At 39.0% G+C, this 22,183-nt stretch overlaps 1 protein-coding gene across 5 annotated transcripts in view; it reads left to right on the forward strand.

Annotated features, from left to right (window-relative positions):
* Positions 1-22,183, forward strand: part of LOC149744695 (protein VAC14 homolog) — a 77,973-nt gene that overhangs the window by 52,384 nt on the left and 3,406 nt on the right. For all 5 annotated transcript variants that reach the window (XM_089902449.1, XM_089902447.1, XM_089902452.1 and 2 more), the window contains one exon: positions 1-22,183. This exon is cut by the window's left edge and continues 20,848 nt beyond it; it is cut by the window's right edge and continues 3,406 nt beyond it. The gene's annotated coding sequence lies outside the window, so the exon portion shown is untranslated.

A 22,183-nucleotide genomic window follows, 5' to 3' on the forward strand; every position in this document is an offset into this window, starting at 1 on the left:
GACAGAATAGTGGAATTCACTGCTGCAAAACAAAATAAAGAAAAAAGAATGAAAATAAATGAAGACAGCCTAAGAGACCTCTGGGACAACATTAAACACAACAACATTTGCATTATAGGGGTCCCAGAAGGAGAAGAGAGAAAGAAAGGGCCCAAGAAAATATTTCAAGAGATTATAGTCGAAAACTTCCCTACCATGGAAAACTAAATAGCCACCCATGTCCAGGAAGTGCAGAGAGTCCCAGGCAGGATAAACCCAAGGAGAAACACACCGAGACACATAGTAATCAAACTGGCAAAAATTAAAGACAAAGAAAAATTATTGAAAGCAGCAAGGGAAAAACGACAAATAACATACAAGGGAACTCCCATAAGGTTAACAGCTGATTTCTCAGCAGAAAATCTACAAGCCAAAAGGGAGTGGCATGACATATTTCAAGTGATGAAAGGCAAGAACCTACAACAAAGATTACTCTACACAGCAAGGATCTCATTCAGATTCGACAGAGAAATCAAAAGCTTTGCAGACAAGCAAAAGCTAAGAGAATTCAGCACCACCAAACCAGCTCAACAACAAATGCTACCAGAACTTCTCTAAGTGGGAAACACAACAGAAGATAAGGACCTACAAGAACAAACCCAAAACAATTAAGTAATTGGTAGTAGGAACATACATATTGAAAATTCCCTTAAACATCAATGGATTAAATGCTCCAACCAAAAGACACAGGCTCACTGAATGCATATGAAAACAAGACCCATATATAAGCTGTCTACAAGAGACCCACTTCAGACCTAGGGACACATACAGACTGAAAGTGAGGGGATGGAAAAAGATATTCCATGCAAATGGAAATCAAAAGAAAGCTGGAATAGGGCTTCCTTGGTGGCGCAGTGGTTGGGAGTCCGCCTGCCGATGCAGGGGACGCGGGTTCGTGCCCCGGTCCCGGAGGATCCCGCGTGCCGCGGAGCGGCTGGACCTGTGAGCTATGGCCGCTGAGCCTGCGCGTCCGGAGCCTGTGCTCCGCGGTGGGAGAGGCCACAGCGGTGAGAAGCCCACGTACCGCAAAAAAAAGAAAACTGGAATAGCATTACTAACATCAGATAACATAAACTTTAAAATAAAGAATGTTACAAAAGACAAGGAAGGACACTACATAATAATCAAGGGATCAAGCCAGAAGATGATATAACAATTATAAATGTATATACATCCAACATAGGAGCACCTCAATACATAAGGCAACTGCTAACACCTATAAAAGAGGAAATCGACAGTAACACAATAATAGTGGGGCACGTTAACACCTCACTTACACCAATGGACAGATCATCCAAACAGAAAATTAATAAGGAAACACAAGCTTTAAATGACACAATAGACCAGATATTTAATTGATATTTATAGGACATTCCATCCGAAAACAGCAGATTACACTTTCTTCTCAAGTGCGCACGGCACATTCTCCAGGATAGATCACATCTCGGGCTACAAATCAAGACTCACTAAACTTAAGAAAATTAAAATCATATCAAGCATCTTTTCTGACCACAACGCTATTAGACTAGAAATCAATTACAGGGAAAAAAACGTAAAAAACACAAATACATGGAGGTTAAACAATACGTTAGTAACTAACCAAGAGCTCACTGAAGAAATCAAAGAGGAAATCCAAACATATCTAGAGACAAATGACAATGAAAACACGATGATACAAAACCTATGGGATGCAGCAAAAGCAGTTCTAAGAGGGAAGTTTATAGCTATACAATCCTACCTCAAGAAACAACAAAACATCTCAAACAAACTAACCTTACACCTAAAGGAACTAGAGAAAGAAGAACAAACAAAACTCAAAGTTAGCAGAAGGAAAGAAATCATAAAGATCAGAGCAGAAATAAATGAAACAGAAACAGAGAAAACAATAGCAAAGATCAATAAAACTAAAAACTGGTTCTTTGAGAAGATAAACAAAACTGATAAACCATTAGCCAGACTCATCAAGAGAGGGAGAGGACTCAAATCAATAAAACTAGAAATGAAAAATAAGAAATTACAACAAACAACGCAGAAATACAAAGCATCCTAAGAGACTACTACAAGCAACTCTATGCCAATAAAATGGACAACCTGGAAGGAATGGACAAATTCTTAGAAAGGTATAACCTGCCAAGACTGAACCAGGAAGAAATACAAAATATGAACAAAGGAATCACAAGTAATGAAACTGAAACCATGATTAAAAATCTTCCAACAAACAAAAGTCCAGGACCAGATGGCTTCACAGGTGAATTCTATCAAACATTTAGAGAAGAGCTAACACCCATCCTTCTCAGACTCTACCAAGAAATTGCAGAGGAAGGAACACTCCCAAACTCATTCTATGAGGCCACCATCACCCTGATACCAAAACCAGAAAAAGATACCACAGAAAAAGAAAATTACAGGGCTTCCCTGGTGGCGCAGTGGTTGAGAGTCTGCCTGCCAATGCAGGGGACACGGGTTCGTGCCCTGGTCCAGGAGGATCCCACATGCCGCGGAGCGGCTGGGCCTGTGAGCCGTGGCCGTTGGGCCTGCGCGTCCAGACCCTGTGCTCCTCAACAGGAGAGGCCACAACAGTGAGAGGCCCACTTACCGCAAAAAAAAAAAGAAAAGAAAATTACAGACCATTAACACTGATGAATATAGATGCAAAAATCCTCAACAAAATACTAGCAAACAGAATCCAACAACACATGAAAAGGATCATACACCATGATCAAGTGGGATTTATTCCAGGGATGCAAGGATTCTTCAATATACACAAATCAATCAATGTGATATACCACATTAACAAACTGAAGAATAAAAACCATATGATCATCTCAATAGATGTAGAAAAAGCTTCTGAGAAAATTCAACACCCATTTATGATAAAAAATCTCCAGAAAGTGGGCAGAGAGGGAAACTACCTCATCATAATAAAGGTCATATATGACAAACCCACAGGAAACATCATTCTCAATGGTGAAAAGCTGAAAGCATTTCCTCTAAGATCAGGAACAAGACAAGGATGTCCACTCTCACCACTATTATTCAACATAGCTGTGGAAGACCTAGCCACCGCAATCAGAGAAGAAAAAGGAATACCAATTGGAAAAGAAGAAGTAAAACTATAACCGTTTGCAGATGACAGGATACTATACATAGAGAATCCTAAAGATGCCATCAGAAAATTACTAGAGCTAATCAATGAATTTGGTTAAGTTGCAGGATACAAAATTAATGCACAGAAATCTCTTGCATTCCTATACACTAATGGTGAAAAACCTGAAAGAGAAATTAAGGAAACACCCCCATTTACTATTGCAACAAAAAGAATAAAATACCTAGGAATAAACCTACATAAGGAGACAAAAGACCTGTACGCAGAAAACTATAAGACACTGATGAAAGAAATTTAAGATGATACCAAGAGATAGAGTTACCATGTTCTTGGATTGGAAGAATCAATATTGTGAAAATGACTATATTACCCAAAGAAATCTACAGATTAAATGCAATCCCTATCAAATTACCAATGGCATCTTTTACAGAACTAGAACAAAAAAATCTTAAAATTTGTACTGAGACACAAAAGACCTGAACAGCCAAAGCGATCTTGAGGGGAAAAAACAGAGCTGGAGGAATCAGACTCCCTGACTTCAGACTATACTATAAAGCTACTGTAATCAAGACAATATGGTACTGGCACAAAAACAGAAATATAGATCAATGGAACAGGATAGGAAGCCCAGATATAAACCCGCACACCTGTGGTCAACTAATCTATGACAAAGGAGGCAAGGATATACAATGGAGAAAAGACAGTCTCTTCAATAAGTGGTGCTGGGAAAAGAGGACAGCTATATGTAAAAGACTGAAATTAAAACACCCCCTAACACCATACACAAAACTAAACTCAAAATGTATTAGAGACCTAAGTGTAAGACCAGACACTATAAAACTCTTATAGGAAAAACACTCTTTTACATAAAAAACAGCAAGATCTTTTTTGATCCACCTCCTAGGGTAATGGAAATAAAAACAAACGTAAACAAATGGGATCTAATGAAACTAAAAAGCTTTTGCAAAGCAAAGGAAACTACAAACAATATGAAAAGACAACCTTCAGAATGGGAGAAAATATTTGCAAATGAATCAACGGACAAAGGATTAATCTCCAAAATATATAAACAGCTCATGCAGCTCAGTATTAAAAAAAACAAACAACCCAATACAAAAATGGGCAGAAGACCTAAATAGACATTTCTCCAAAGAAGACATACAGATGGCCAAGAAGCACATGAAAAGCAGCTCAACATCACTAATTATTAGAGAAATGCAAATCAAAACTACAATGAGGTCTCACCTCACACCAGTCAGAATGGACATCATCAGGAAATCTACAAACAACAAATATTGGAGAGGGTGTGGAGAAAAGGGAACCCTCCTGCACTGTTGGTGGGAATGTAAATTGATACAGCCACTATGGAGAACAGTATGGAGGTTCCTTAAAAAACTAAATATAGAATTACTGTATGACCCAGCAATCCCACTAGTGGGCATATAGCCAGAGAATACCATAACTCAAAAAGACACATGCATCCCAGTGTTCATTGCAGCACTATTTACAATAGCCAGGTCATGGAAGCAACCTAAATGCCCATCGACAGACGAATGGATAAAGATGTGGTACATATATACAATGGAATATTACTCAGCCATAAAAAGGAATGAAATTGACTCACTCAGACGTGGATGGATCTACAGACTGTCATACAGAGTGAAGTAAGTCAAAAACAGAAAAACAAATATCGTATATTAATGCATTTTTGTGGAAACTAGAAAAATGGTACAGATGAACCAGTTTGCAAGGCAGAAGTTGAGACACAGATGTAGAGAACAAACGTATAGACACCAAGTGGGGAAAGCCGCGGGGGGGTCTGGATGGTGGTGTGCTGAACTGGGCAATTGGGATTGACATGTATACACTGATGTGTATAAAATTGATGACTAATAAGAACCTGCTGTATAAAAAAATAAAATAAAATCTTTTAAAAACAAAAAAAACTAATACTAAACTTTCTTTGGGTTACTTGTATGGAAATATGTTAATATAAATGTTTCAGACATTACAAGAAATTCCTAAAAATCTTATATATTCTGGTATAATGTTATGAGTCATAATTCTAGTTATTACTTTAAAATGTATATCTCAGAAATAACTAAATTTCCTTGTCAACTGCATTATTATGAACTTTCATCAAATCTTTAACTGTGGTCACTTTTAAGTCTTTTGTCATTTATAGACAGTTCTGGGTGTACTCTGATGCTTTTGCAAAAATGTTCCTATAAAAGGGTTTCATCTTCAAGGAATTCATGGAAAGACTCTGACAAGTACAGGTTTCTGGTAACTGACTATACTGCTGAACTGAATGAATAAACGTTTTCAGAATTGTAATGGAAAAGTGATGAATTCAAAAAAGTGCTGACAAAAGACCAAGGCAAAAAAAATTAATTACATGGGACTGAGTGAACAGATGAGGATGATTATAATTTTTGTGACTTTCTGTTTGAATAAAAAAAGAAAAATGAGGGCTTCCCTGGTGGTGCAGTGGTTGAGAGTCTGCCTGCCTATGCAGGGGACACAGGTTCGCACCCCAGTCCAGGAAGATCCCACATGCCGTGGAGCGCCTGGGCCCATGAGCCATGGCCACTGAGCCTGCACGTCCGGAGCCTGTGCTCTGCAACAGGAGAGGCCACAACAGTAAGAGGCCCGCGTACCGCCAAAAAAAAAGAAAAATGAAATGAAAAACAGATGTGGACAATGCTTTTTGCACAGGGATATTCTTTACTTTCTATTTATAATGTAAAAAACTAATATAAGCTCAACAAAAAATTGTATTGGAATGGTACACTATGATTCTGAAAAATTCTGAATTTGAAGAACTTTAATTATATGTAAATGTTCACAATAAAAAAAAAGATCCAACATGCAGCAGAGCAACTAAGCCCGTGCACCACAACTCCTGAGCCCACGCACCCTCAACTACTGAAGCCCCCACACCTAGAGCTCTGCAACAAGAGAAGCCAGAAGCCACAATGAGAAGCCTGTGCACCACAACGAAGAGTAGCCTCTGCTTGCCGCACTAGAGAAAGCCCATGCACAGCAATGAAGACCCAATGCAGCCAAAAAACATTAAAAATTTTTTTTAAAAATTTAATTAAAAAATAAAATGCAAAAAAGTTAAAAAGAAAAAGACACATGAACCCCAATGTTCATTGCAGCACTATTTACAATAGCCAGGACATGAAGCAACCTAAATGTCCATCAACAGATGAATGGATAAAGAAGATGTGGTAAATATATACAATGGAATATTACTCAGCCATAAAAAGGAACGAAGTTGGGTCATGTGTAGACACGTGGATGGATCTAGACACTGTCATACAGAGTGAAGTAAGTCAGAAAAAGAGAAACAAATATCGTATATTAACGCATATAAGTGGAACCTAGAAAAATGGTACAGATGAACTGGTTTGCAGGGCAGAAATTGAGACACAGACGTAGAGAACGAACGTATGGACACCAACGGGAAAGTGGCAGGGGGCAGGTGGTGGTGCTGTGATGAATTGGGAGATTGGGATTGACATATATACACTAATATGTATAAAATGAATAACTAATGAGAACCTGCTGTATAAAAAAATAAAATTCAAAAAAAAATACTACATATCAATTACCTGTCACTTAGTGGATAGTGAATAATAAAAACCACCACCACAACCAACAGCAAAAACAAAACACCTGCTTTTACAAGTAAAACAGATGACAAAGGCAACATGCTATAAAAACCAACGCCACCTATCTTAAAATATACCCATGTAAGTAAAGTTCATTAGATTGGGGTTAAATGTCAAATTTTAAAGTACAAAATTTTAAATCTATCAAGTAAATAATCATTCTATAGTGAGATATTTAAGAAAATTGTGGTTTTCAGGGTATTGGACTCAGTTCACAAGTCAGAAAAGTATGGTATAAAGTCAGAAGTTAGGTAATATTAGAAACGTTACAAAGAATGAAATAAAGCTAAAATTACAGCATTAGTACATTAGAAAATCTGTAAAAGACCCACTGTGCATAGAAGAAACCATCAACTTTGGAAGACTTTCTAATATGACATGGTTTATATAAACTCCTAATCAAAAATATAATAAAAGAAAAAGAGACAGTAGAAAAACACATCCAACATATCACCATTTAAAAGAACCAGTTCCCAGGTGATTAGAAAAGATCTCTGAACCGGGTGGAAGGGTATAATTCCTAAATCCAAAGCGAAATTAAAACCACAAAGTTTAAACATAGCAGCATGGAAAAAATCAATACCTCACAAAATAAAAAGGAATAATTTAGGTTTCATCTTTCTCTTTACAATAATTCTGTTTTTTAGATCATATACAGTGCCTTAAGATGCTACCATGTCTTTAAGCTCCATTTTGTCGGGAAATACCTGTTTGTCTGCTACTTCTAAAGGTAAATAGGAGGTTTTACATTTAAGTTACAATGTGGAATACTTCAGAGTAACCTCATGCCAAGGCGACACATTTCTGAGGGATGCAAAGATATACAATAAACAGCTTTTAAAGGCATATTTTTAAACTTGCAGCAGGAAAGCTTTTCTGTGTCAAGACAATTATTCTTTTAATAGCATTGATCAAAGTGTTATTCTTCAATGACTGTACAATACCTTTTAAAGAAATACAACAAGGCACTAGCGTTATACGCCTCTGTAGAGCAGACATCTTATTGGAAAAAAGGGAACAGTGGCCAAGATACAGTCAGTAGCTTTCATGCTTCTAATAAGAAACCTTTTCCTCCCTAGCTACTTCATTCTGAACTCCACAACTGACATTATCCAAAGATTAAGTGTAAGATCTCTTTACTTCCGTAATTTAGAAGCATTTTTCACAGAGGCCTAAACTGCAAGATCTTAACTGTATCTCTGTAGATATTACAGTATGGCCTTGGAAACATCCTCTCAGACAGGGCCAGTGAGAAATTATTCATGAAGATTAGAAAAGAATGATGGTTTTATTCACTTTGCTACTCTCTGGGGAAAGAAGTGTATTTTAAGAAAGTTTTCATATAATCACTGTTCATATTTATTGACAAAGCCAAATACTAAAAGAACATTAAAATTACATATTACTCTACCATAAAATAACTCTGTCAACTAACACTGATTAGGTAATCTTTCATAAAAGGGAACTATTTAAAAATCATCTTAAAACAAGTCCTTTTTGTTGGGGTATTCATGCTTTAAGAAAGATAAAATAGAGAGATTGGTTCAAGATGGCGGAGTAGAAGAACGTGCTCTCACTCCCGCTTGTGAGAGCGCCAGAATCACAACTAACTGCTGGAGAATCATCGACAGGAAGACACTGGAACTCACCAAAAAAGATACCCCACATCCAAAGACAAAGGAGAAGCCACAATGAGACGGTAGGAGGGGCGCTATCACAATAAAATCAAATCCCATAACTGCTGGGTGGGTGACTCACAAACTGGAGAACACTTATACCACAGAAGTCCACCCGCTGGAGTGAAGGTTCTAAGCCACACGTCAGGCTTCCCAACCTGGGGGTCCGGCAACGGGAGGAGGAATTCCTAGAGAATCAGACTTCGAAGCCTAGGGGAATTTGACAGCAGAACTTCGACAGGACTGGGGGAAACGGAAACTACACTCTTGGAGGACACACACAAAGTAGTGTGGGCATTGGGACCCAGGGGAAGGAGCAGTGACTCCATAGGAGACTGAACTACACCTACCTGCTGCTGTTGGAGGGTCTCCTGCAGAGTCAGGGGGTGGCTTTGGCTCACCGAGAGGACAAGGACACTGGCAGCAGAAGTTCTGGGAAGTACTCCTTGGCATGAGCCCTCCCAAAGTCCGCCATTAGCCCCACCGAAGAGCCCAGGTAGGCTCCAGTGTTGAGTCGCCTCAGGCCAAACAATCAACAGGAAGGGAACCCAGCCCCACCCATCAGCAGACAAGTGGATAAAGTTTTACTGATCTCTTCCCACCAGAGCAACACCCAGCTCTACCCACCACCAGTCCCTCCAATCAGGAAACTTGCACAAGCCTCCTAGAAAGCCTCATCCACCAGACGGCAGACAACAGAAGCAAGAAGAACTACAATCCTGCAGCCTGTGGAACAAAAACCACATTCACAGAAAGACAGACAAGATGAAAAGGCAGAGGGCTATGTACCAGATGAAGGAACAAGATAAAACCCCAGAAAAACAACTAAATGAAGTGGAGACAGGCAACCTTCCAGAAAAAGAATTCAGAATAATGATAGTGAAGATGATCCAGGGCCTCAGAAAAAGAATGGAGGCAAAGATCGAGAAGATGCAAGAAATGTTTAATGAACACCTAGGAGAATTAACAAACAGAGATGAACAATACAATAACTGAAATGAAAACTACACTAGAAAGAGTCAATAGCAGAATAACTGAGGCAGAAAAACAGATAAGTGACCTGGAAGACAGGATGGTGGAATTCACTGCCGTGCAACAGAACAAAGGAGAAAGAATGAAAAGAAATGAAGACAGCCTAAGAGACTTCTGGGAAAACATTAAACGCAACAACATTCGCATTACAGCAGTCCCAGAAGGAGAAGAGAGAGAGAAAGGACCCGAGAAAATATCTGAAGAGATTATACTCAAAAATTTCCCTAACATGGAAAGGAAATAGCCACTCAAGTCCAGGAAGCGCAGAGAGTCCCAGGCAGGATAAACCCAAGGAAAAACACGCCTAGACACATAATAATCAAACTGGCAAAAATTAACGACAAAGAAAAATTATTGAAAGCAGCAAGGGAAAAATGACAAATAACATAGAAGGGAACTCCCATAAGGTTAACAGCTGATTTCTCAGCAGAAACTCTACAAGCCAGAAAGGAGTAGCATGACATATTTAAAGTGATGAAAGGGAAGAACCTACAACCAAGATTACTCTACCCAGCAAGGATCTCATTCAGATTCGACAAAGAAGTCAAAAGCTTTTACAGACAAGCAAAAGCTAAGAGAATTCAGCACCACCACACCAACTCTACAACAAATGCTAAAGGAACCTGTCTAAGTGGGAAGCACAAGAGAAGAAAAGGACCTACAAAAACAAACCCATTACAATAAAGAAAAGGGTAACAGGAACATACATATTGATAATTACCTTAAACGTGAATGGATTAAAGGCTCCAACAAAAAGACATAGGCTCCCTAAATGGATACAAAAACAAGACCCATATATATGCTGTCTACAAGAGACCCACTTCAGACCTAGGGACACATACAGACTGAAAGTGAGGGGATGGAAAAAGATATTCCATGCAAATGGAAATCGAAAGAAAGCTGGAGTAGCAATACTCGTATCAGATAAAATGGATTTAAAATAAAGAATGTTACAAGAGACAGGGGAGAACACTACATAATGATCAAGGGATCAAGCCAAGAAGAAGATGAAACAATTATATATAAATATACATGCACCGAACACAGGAGCACCTCAATACATAAGACAACTACTAACAGCTATAAAAGAAGAAATCGACACTAACACAATAGTGGGGGCACTTTAACACCTCACTTACACAAATGGACAGATCATCCAAACAGAAATTAATAAGAAAACACAAGTTTTAAATGACACAATAGACCAGATATTTAATTGGTATTTATAGGACATTCCATCCAAAAACAGCAGATTACACTTTCTTCTCAAGTGTGCACGGAACATTCTCCAGGATAGGTCACACCTTGGGTCACAAATCAAGCCTCAGTAAATTTAAGAAAACTGAAATTATATCAAGCATTTTTTCTGACCACAACACTAAGAAATTAGAAATCAATTACAGGGAAAAAACTGTAAAAAACACAACCACATGGAGGCTAAACAATACACTACTAAATAACCAAGAGATCACTGCAGAAATCAAAGAGGAAATCAAAAAATACCTAGAAACATATGAGAATGAAAACACGATAACCCAAAACCTATGGGATGCAACAAAAGCAGTTCTAAGAGGGAAGTTTAAAGCAATACAATCCTACCTCAAGAAACAAGAAACATCTCAAATAAACAAGCTAACATTACACCTAAAGCTATTAGAGAAAGAACAAAAAAAACCCCAAATGTTGCAGAAGGAAAGAAATCATAAAGATCAGATCAGAAATAAATGAAAAAGAAATGAAGGAAACAAGAGCTAAGATCAATAAAACTAAAAGCTGGTTCTTTAAGAAGATAAAACTGTTAAACCATTAGCCAGACTCATCAAGAAAAAAAAGAAGACTCAAATCAACAGTATAAAAATGAAAAAGGATAACAACGGACACAGCAGAAACAAAGAATCGTAAGAGATTACTACAAGCAACTATATGCCAATAAAATGGACAACCTGGAAGAAATGGACAAATTCTTAGAAAAGCACAACCTCCTGAGACTGAACCAGGAAGAAATAGAAAATATAAACAGACCAATCACAAGCACTGATATTGAAACTGTGATTAAAAATCTTTCAACAGGGGCTTCCCTGGTGGCGCAGTGGTTGAGAGTCCGCCTGCCGATGCAGGGGACACGGGTTCGTGAGCCGGTCCGGGAAGATTCCACATGCCGCAGAGCGGCTAGGCCCGTGAGCCATGGCCACTGAGCCTGCGCGTCCGGAGCCTGTGTTCCGCAACGGGAGGGGCCACAACAGTGAGAGGCCCGCATACCGCCAAAAAAACCAAAACAAAACAAAAAATCTTTCAACAAACAAAAGCCCAGGACCAGATGGACTCACAGGTAAATTATATCAAACATTTAGAGAAGAGCTAACACCCATCCTTCTCAAACTCTTCCAAAAAACTGCAGAGGAAGGAACACCCCCAAACTCATTCTATGAGGCCACCATCACCTTGATACCAAAACCAGACAAAGATACGGCAAAAAGAGAAAATTACAGACCAGTATCACTGATGAATATAGATGCAAAAATTCTCAACAGAATACTGCCAAAACAGAATCCAACAACACATGAAAAGGATCATACACCATGATGAAGGGGGATTTATCCCAGGGATGTAAGGATTCTTCAATATAGTCAAATCAATCAATGTGATACACCATATTAAAAAATTGAAGAAAAACCATATGATCATCTCAATAGATGCAGAAAATCGACAAAATTCAACACTCATTTATGATAAAAACTCTCCAGAAAGTGGGCATACAGGGAACCTACCTCAAAATAATAAAGGCCATATATGACAAACCCACAGCAAACTTCACTCTCAATGGTGAAAAACTGAAAGCATTTCCTCTAAGATCAGGAACAAGACAAGGATGTCCACTCTCGCCACTATTATTCAACATAGTTTTGGAAGCCCTAGCCATGGCAATCAAGAAGAAAAAGAAATAAAAGGAATACAAATTAGAAAAGAAGAAGGAAAACTGTCACTGTTAGCAGATGACATACTATACATAGGGAATCCTAAAGATGCCACCAGAAAACTACTAGAGCTAACCAATGAATTTGGTTAAGTTGCAGGATACAAAATTAATGCACAGAAATCTCCTGCATTCCTATACACTAATGATGAAAAATCTGAAAGAGAAATTAAGGAAACACTCCCATTTACCACTGCAACATAAAAAATAAAATACCTAGGAATAAACCTACCTACGGAGACAAAAGACCTGTATGCAGAAAACTATAAGACACTGATGAAACAAATTAAAGATGATACAAACAGATGGAGAGATATATCATGTTCTTGGATTGGAAGAATCAATATTGTGAAAATGACTATACTACCCAAAGCAATCTACAAATTCAATGCAATCCTTATGAAATTACCAATGGCATTTTGTCACGAACTAGAACCAAATATCTTAAAATTTGTCTGGAGACACAAAAGACCCCAAACAGCCAAAGCATTCTTGAGGGAAAAAAACACAGCTGTAGGAATCAGGCTTCCTGACTTCAGACTATACTACAAAGCTACAATAATGAAGACAGTATGGTACTGGCATAAAAACAGAAATATAGATCAATGGAACAGGATAGAAAGCCCAGAGGTAAACCCAACACCTGTGGTCAACTAATCTATGACAAAGGAGGCAAGGATATACAATGGAGAAAAGACAGTCTCTTCAATAAGTGGTGCTCAGGAAACTGGACAGCTACCCTTAAAAGAATGAAATTAGAACACTCCCTAACACTATACACAAAAATAAACTCAAAATGGGTTAGAGACCTAAATGTAAGACTGGACACTGTAAAACTCTTAGAGGAAAACATAGGAAGAACACTCTGACATAAATCACAGCAAGATCTTTATTGATCCACCTCCTAGAGTAATGGAAATTTTAAAAAAAACAAAAAAAACCCAAATGGGACCTAATGAAACTTAAAACCTTTTGCAAAGCAAAGGAAACTACAAACAAGACAAAAAGACAACCCTTAAAATGGGAGAAAATATTTGCAGATGAATCAACGGACAAAGGATTAATCTCCAAAATATATAAACAACTCATGCAGCTCAATATTAAAAAAACAAACAACCCAATCAAAAAATGGGCAGAAGACCTAAATAGACATTTCTCCAAAGAAGACATACAGATGGCCAAGAAGCACATGAAAAGCAGCTCACCATCACTAATTAGTAGAGAAATGCAAATCAAAACTACAATGAGGTATCACCTCACACAGTTAGAATGGGCATCATCAGAAAATCTGCAAACAATAAATGCTGGAGAGGGTGGGCAGAAAACGGAACCCTCTTGCACTGTTGGTGGGAATGTAAATTAATACAGCCACTATGGAGAACAGTATGGAGGTTCCTTAATAAACTAAAAATAGAACTACCATATGACCCAGCAATCCCAATACTGGGCATATACCCTGAGAAAACTGTAATTCAAAAAGAGTCATGCACCCCAATGTTCACTGCAGCAGTATTTACAAGAGCCAGGTCATGGAAGCAACCTAAATGTCTATTGACAGATGAATGGATAAAGAAGATGTGGTACATAAATACAGTGGAATATTACTCAGCCATAAAAAGGAACGAAGTTGGGTCATTTGTTGAGATGTGGATGAATCTAGAGACTGTCATACAGAGGGAAGTAAGTCAGAAAGAGAAAAATAAGTATATATTAATGCATATATTTGGAACCTAGAAAAATGGTACAGATGAACTGGTTTGCAGGGCAAAAATTGAGACACAGATATAGAGATCAAACGTATGGACACAAAGTGGGGAAAGTGGTGGGGGGAGGTGGTGGTGGTGTGATGAACTGGGAGATTGGGATTGACATATATATACTAATATGTATAAAATGGATAACTAATAAAAACCTGCTGTATAATAAATTAAATAAAATACAAAAAAAAGAAAGATAAAATAAATTCCAAAACTACTTATAAAAATTAATCACATGAGTATACAAACTCATAAAACACTTCCATCAATTCACCAAATTTCTAACCATTCAGCAAATAAAGCTAAGGGTGGAACAAAAATAGAAAGGGAGACTGTTCCTGCTTTTCATGCAAAACATTTACGTATTTTTCACTGTTAAAGAAAATATGACTTGAGTACAGAATTACACAAATATCGCAGATACGTTGATTGCAGCCTAAATGTCTACCTTTTGCAAACTATTTAAGGGCCTCGTAGAGTCTAAAGAATGTTACCAATAATAATTATAGTCTTGCATCAAAAAATAAAACTCAACTTTACAGACAACACCAGATGCACTTCATAAACCTTTTCCCTAAAAGTTAAGTTTTAAAAGTAGAAGACTCTGGGCTTCCCTGGTGGCACAGTGGCTAAGAATCTGCCTGCCAATGCAGGAGACACAGGTTCAAGCCCTGGTCTGGGAAGATCCCACATGCCGCGGAGCACCTAAGGCCGTCCGCTCCGCCACAACTACTGAGCCTGCGCTCTAGACGCTTCGAGCCACAGCTACTGAAGCCCACGTGCCTAGAGCCCGTCCTCTGAAACAAGAGAAGCCACCGCAATAAGAAGCCCATGTACCGCAACAAAGAGTAGCCCCCACTCGCTGAAACTAGAGAAAGCCTGCACACAGCAACAAAGACCCAACTCAGCCAAAAATAAATAAATGAATAAATTTATAAAAGAAACCAGGCAGTAGGAACATCAAAAGATTATTTATTTTTTTTAAGTACAAGAATCTAACTCCTTTTAAAGGTGTGAGTTTGGGTGTGGGTATGTGGGTGTGTAGTGGGAGGAAAATGTTAAGAGAAGTTCCTATGAATGGCTTTCCAAATTTTATTATCAAACAGAATATTGTTTCAGGCAAAGCAGATAAACAGAGCATCTGAACCAACTCCATCACTGAAAACAACTAAAAATGCAAGGTAATATACAAAAACATCTTAAAAGCATCCCAGTTGATAAAAATAGTAAGAAATTATTAATATAAAATCTAAAGGAAACTGGGAAATCAGAGAAGGTAAGTGTAGTGCTAAACCTGCTTTTGCCCTAAGTATATTTGGTCAGCCATTCTGACCAAAGTTAAAATGTACAGATCTGGTTTGGAATGAAGGATAGAAAACAAACACAAACACCATCTAAGAGTCTAACAAGAGGCTCTCCTCCCATGAAGCTGGGAACTCAACGAGTTAGGCCCACAAAGTAATGGTAATCCAGGAGTCTGGGCTTAAGTGACTGTAAGGAAATCTATCTTGGCAATGAACAAAACAGAAGAAAACATAAAACACAAGTTGTAAACATAACCTAGCAGTGAAATAAATATACACGCCAAATTCACATCACCCAAATGGGTCCAAATAAATAAATAAATATAAAGTTGTATGTGACTGGAAGGGCGGAGTCAAAATGGCAGAGTGGGAGGATGTGGAGTTTGCATCTCCCCACAACTAGGGCACCTATGGGACACTGATGGAGGTCCTCCACGCCTGAGGAGATAGGAGGAACCCCCGAGCTACCCAGTAGGACATGGGGGAATGAGGGGGGAGGAGAAGTGGAAGCCAGACAGGACCGGTGCCCCTGAGGGGTGGCTGGGAGAGGGGAGGGGTTCCCACATCTGAAGGGACCCTTGGGGGCTTGGAGGATCAGAGGGCAGTGTAGCTAGCGTTTCCCCTGCCCAATCGGCCCCAGGAAGCCTGCTGGGCTCCCAGGCTGGGTCCTCCCCCTCCAATGCCCCTCCAGCTGCACTGGTCCTTGGGGCGTAGGAGGGAGGGGTGGGAAGAAGAGGAGGGGTTGAGGTAAAGGGGCCCTCTGGGATCAGAGGATCAGGGGAGGCACAGTGGGCGTTTACACACACACACACACACACACACACACACACACACACACGGCACACTCGGGTCCTGGAAAGCCTGCTGAGATCCCTTCCTTCGCCCTCCAGGGCCCCCTACAGCCCCATGGGTCGTAGGGGCATGGGTGGGGAGGGGGGAAGAATAGAAAAGGTGAGGTGGAGGGGCCCTCCGGGATCGGAGGATCAGGGAAGACTAGTTTCCCCTGTCCACTCCGGTCCAGGGAGCCTGCTGGGGTCCCAGACCTGGTGCTCCACCCTCCTGGGCCACAGGCACTCCTGGGCCTCTCCTGGGTGGGTTGCCTGGGTGAGGCACTGAGCCTAAGCCCCGCCCCCACCCCAGCCCCACCCCTGGGGCCTTTTCTGGCCCTCTGGATCCTAATAATAGGGCTGCCTCCTACCTAAATCCCACCCCTGCCTAAGCCCCATCCCCCACAGCCAAGGCCTTTTCTGGCTTTTTCTTTTTTTTTTTTGCTATTGTGATTCTATTTTACCTTTTGGTAAAAGGTTGTTTCATTTATATTTCTATTTTTTCTAACATATCTATTAGTTTTCTAATCTTAGTTTTTACTCTTTATTATTGTTCTGCTCTTTTTTCTTCCCCCCTACAGAGCTTGCAGGATCTTGGTTCAAGAGCTGGTGTTCAGGCCTACGCTCCTGTGGTGGGAACTCTGAGTCAGAACCACTGGACTAACAGAGAACCACGGACCCCAAGAAATATTCATCGGAGTGAGGTCTCCTGGAGGTCCTCACCTTGGCACCAAGACGTGGCTCTACCTAACAGCCTACAAATTCCAGTGCTGGAAGGCTCAGGCCAAACAGCCAGTAAGACAGGAACACAATCCCACCCATCAAAAAGAAAATGAGATGATAAAAAAATATGTCACAGATGAAAAGGCAAGGTAAAAACCTCCAAGACCAAACAAATGAAGAGGAAATAGGCGAGCTACCTGAAAAAGAATTCAGAGTAATAATAGTAAAGATGATCCAGAATCTTGGAAATAGAATTGCGGCATGGATTGAGAAAATACAAGGAGTGTTTAACAAAGATCTAGAAGAACTAAAGAACAAACAGACAGAGATGAACAACACAATAAATGAAATGAAAAATACACTAGAAGGAATCAGTAACAGAATAACTGAGGCAGAAGAACAAGTAGTGAGCTGGAGGACAGAATGGTGGAAATAACTGCTGCACGACAGAATACAAAAAAAAGAATGAAAAGAAATGAGGACAGTCTCAGAGACCTCTGGGACAACATTAAAGACACCAACAGTTGAATTATAGGGGTCCCAGAAGAAGAAGATAAAGAGTCTGAGAAAATATTTAAAGAAATTATAGTCAAAAACTTTCCTAACATGGGAAAGGAAATAGCCATCTAAGTCCAGGAAGTGCAGAGTCCCATACAGGATAAACCCAAGGAGAAACACACCGAGACACATATTAATCAAACTAACAAAAATTCAATTCAAAGAAAAAATATTAAAAGCAGCAAGGGAAAAGCAACAAATTACATACAAGGGAATCCCCATAAGGTTATCAGCTGATTTTTCAGCAGAAACTCTGCAAGCCAGAAGGGAGTGGCAGGATATACTTAAAGTGATGGAGAAAAACCTACAACCAAGATTACTCTACCCAGCAAGGATCTCATTCAGATTCAACTGAGAAATCAAAAGCTTTACAGACAAGCACACGCTAAGAGAATTCAGCACCACCAAACCATATTTACAACAAATGCTAAAGGAACTTCTCTAGGTGGGAAACACAAGAGAAGAAAAAGACCCACAAAAACAAACCCAAAACAATTAAGAAAATGGTGATAGGAACATACATATCAATAATAACCTTGAATGTAAATGGATTAAATGCCCCAACCAAAAGACACAGACTGGCTGAATGGATACAAAAACAAGACCCATATATATGCTGTCTACAACAGACGCACTTCAGACCTAGGGACACATACAGACTGAAAGTGAGGGGATGGAAAAAGATATTCCACACAAATGGAAATCAAAGGAAAGCTGGAGTAATAATACCCGTATCAGATAAAATACACTTTAAAATAAAGACAGTTACAAGAGATAAGGAACGACACTACATAATGATCACGGGATCAATCCAAGAAGAAGATATAACAATTATAAATATTTATGCACCCAACATAGGAGTACCACAACATATAAGGCAAATGCTAACAATCATAAAAAGAGAAATAGACAGTAACACAATAATAGTACGGGACTTTAACACCCCACTTACACCAATGGACAGATCATCCAAACAGAAAATAAGGAAACACAAGCTTTAAATGACACAACAGACCAGACAGACTTAACTGATATTTATAGGACATCCACCCGAAAGTGGCAGAATACGCTTTCTTCTCAAGTGCACAGAGAACATTCTCCAGGATAGATCACATCTTGGGTCACAAATCAGGCCTCAGTAAATTTAAGAAAACTGAAATCATATCAAGCATCTTTTCTAACCACAATGCTATGAGATTAGAAATGAATTAAAGGGAAAAAAACCTGTAAAAAACACAAATACGCGGAGGCTAAACAGTGCACTACTAAGTAACCAAGAGATCACTGAAGAAACCAAAGAATAAACAAAAAAAAAAATACACAGAAACAAATGACAATGAAAACACGATGACCCAAAACCTATGGGATGCAGAAAAAGCGGTTTTAAGAGGGAAGTTTATAGCAATTCATTCTCACCTCAAGAAATAAGAAAAATCTCAAACAATCTAAGCTTACACCTAAAGCAACTAGAAAAAGAACAAAGAAAACCCAAAGTCAGTAGAAGGAAAGAAATCATAAAGATCAGAGCAGAAATAAATGAAAAAGAAATGAAAGAAACAATAGCAAAGATCAATAAAACTGAAAGCTGGTTCTTTGAAAAGATAAACAAAATTGATAAACCTTTAGCCAGACTCATCAAGAAAAAAAAGGAGAAGACATAAACCAATAAAATTAGAAATGAAAAAGGGGAAATCACAACTGACACCACAGAAATACAAAGGACTGTAAGAGACTGCTACAAACAACTACATGCCAATAAAACGGACAACCTCAAAGATACTGACAAATTCTTGGAAAGGTACAGTTTTCCAAGACTGAACCAGGAAAAATTAGAATATATAAACAGACATATAGCAAGCAATGAAATTGAAACTGTAACTAAAAATCTTCCAACAAAGTCCAGGCAGATGGCTTCACAGGCGAATTCTATCAAACATTAGAGAAGAGCTAACACCTATCCTTCTCAAACTCTTAGAAAACATTGCAGAGGGCGGAACACTCCCAAATTCGTTCTACGAGGCCACCATCACACTGATACCAAAACCAGACAAAGGTATCACAAAAAAAGAAAATAACAGACCAATATCACTGATGAACATACACGCAAAAATCCTCAACAAAATACTAGCAAACAGAATCCAACAACATATTAAAAGGATTATACACCACGGATCAAGTGGGATTTATCCCAGGAACGCAAGGATTCTTCAATATATGCAAATCAATCAATGTGATACACCACATTAACAAATTAAAGAATAAAAAACATATGATCTCAATAGATGCGGAAAAAGCTTTTGACAAAATTCAACCCCCATTTATGATAAAAACTCTCCAGAACATAGGCACAGCAGGAACCTACCTCAACATAATGAAGGCCATATATGACAAACCCACAGCAAACTTCATTCTCAATGGTGAAAAACTGAAAGGAAATCTTAGAGGAAATCTCTAAGATCAGGAACAAGACAAGGATGTCCACTCTCGCCACTCTTATTCAACAGTTTTGGAAGTCCTAGCCATGGCAATTAGAGAAGAAAAGAAATAAAAGGAATACAAATTGGAAAAGAACAAGTAAAACTGTCACTGTTTGCTGATGGCATGATACTATACCTAGGAAATCCTAAAGATGCCACCAGAAAACGATGAGAACAAATCAATGAATTTGGTAAGGTTGCAGGGCGCAAAATTAACGTGCAGAAATCTCTTGCATTCCTATACGCTAAAAGAAATTAAGGAAACAATCCCATTTACCATCGTAACAAAAAGAATAAAATACCTAGGAATAAACCTACCTAAGGATGCAAAAGACCTGTACTCAGAAACTATAAAACACTGAAGAAAGAAATCAAAGGTGACACAAACAGATGGAGAAACAGACCATGTTCTTGGATTGGAAAAATCAATATTGTGAAAATGACTATACTACCCAAAGCAATCTACAAGGTCAGTGCAATCCCTATCAAATTACCAATGGCATTCTTCACAGAATTAGAACAAAAATTTTTACAATTTGTATGGAAACAAAAAAGACCTGAATAGCCAAAGCAATCTTGAGAAAGAAAAATGGAGCTGGAGGAATCAGGCTCCCAGGCTTCAGACTATACTACAAAGCTACAGTAATCAAGACAGTATGGTACTGGCACAAAAACAGAAATATATGGAACTTCCCTGGTGGTGCAGTGGGTAAGAATCCACCTGCCAATGCAGGGGACACGGGTTTGATCCCTAGTCCAGGAAGATCCCCCATGCCGCAGAGCAACTAAGCGTATGCGCCACAGCTACTGAGCCTGCACTCTAGAGACTGTGAACCAGTCTCTACTACTGAGCCCGTGCGCCACAACTACTGAAGCCCATGAACTCTCAGCCCGCGTGTCGCAACTACTGAGCCCACATGCTGCAACTACTGAAGCCCGCATGCCTAAAACCTGTGCTCTGCAAAAAGAGAAGCCACCACAATGAGAAGCCTGCACACCGCAATGAAGGGTAGCCCCGCTCGCCACAACTAGAGAAACCCACACACAGCAACAAAGACCCAACGCAGCCAAAAATAATAAATAAAATTATTTTTTAAAAAAACGGAAATATAGATCAATGGTACAAGAGAAAGCCCAGAGATAAACCCATGCACCTATCGTCACCTCATTTATGGCAAAGGAGGCAAGAGCATACAATGGAGAAAGGACAGTCTCTTCAATAGGTGTTTCTGGAAAAACTGGACAGCTACATGTAAAAGAATGAAATTAGAACACCCCCTAATACCACACACAGAAATAAACTCAAAATGGATTAAAGACCTAAATGTAAGACTAAACACTATAAAACTTAGAGGAAAACACAGGAAGAACACTCTTTGACATAAATTACAGCAAGATCTTTTTTGACCACCTCCTAGAGTAATGAAAATAAAAACAAAGTAAACAAATGGGACCCAATAAAACTTAAAAGCTTCTGCACAGCAAAGGAAACCATAAAGAAGACGAAAAGACAACCCTCAGAATGGGAGAAACTATTTGCAAACGAAGCTACAGACAACGAATTAATCTCCAAAATATACAAACAGTTCATGCAGCTCAATATCAAGAAAACAAACAACCCAATTAAAAAATGGGTGTAAGCCCTAAATAGACATTTCACCAAAGAAGAGATACAGATGGCCAAGAGGCACATGAAAAGATGCTCAACATCACTATTAGAGAAATGCAAATCAAAACTGCAATAAGGTATCACCTCACACCAGTCAGAATGGCCATCATCAAAAAATCTACAAACAAGAAATGCTGAGAGGGTGTGGAGGAAAGGGAACCCTCCTGCAGTATTGGTGGGAATGTAAATTGATACAGCCACTATGGAGAACAGTATTGGAGGTTCCTTAAAAAACTAAAAATAGAACTACCATATGACCCAGCAATCCCACTGCTGGGCATATACCCTGAGAAAACCATAATTCAAAAAGAGTCATGTACCAAAATGTTCATTGCAGCTCTATTTACAATAGCCTGGAGAT

Source organism: Delphinapterus leucas, chromosome 20 (genome assembly GCF_059928025.1).
Source record: "Delphinapterus leucas isolate spDelLeu-1000000601 "Yukka" chromosome 20, BTC_Dleu_Yukka2, whole genome shotgun sequence".
NCBI classification, from domain to species: domain Eukaryota; kingdom Metazoa; phylum Chordata; class Mammalia; order Artiodactyla; family Monodontidae; genus Delphinapterus; species Delphinapterus leucas.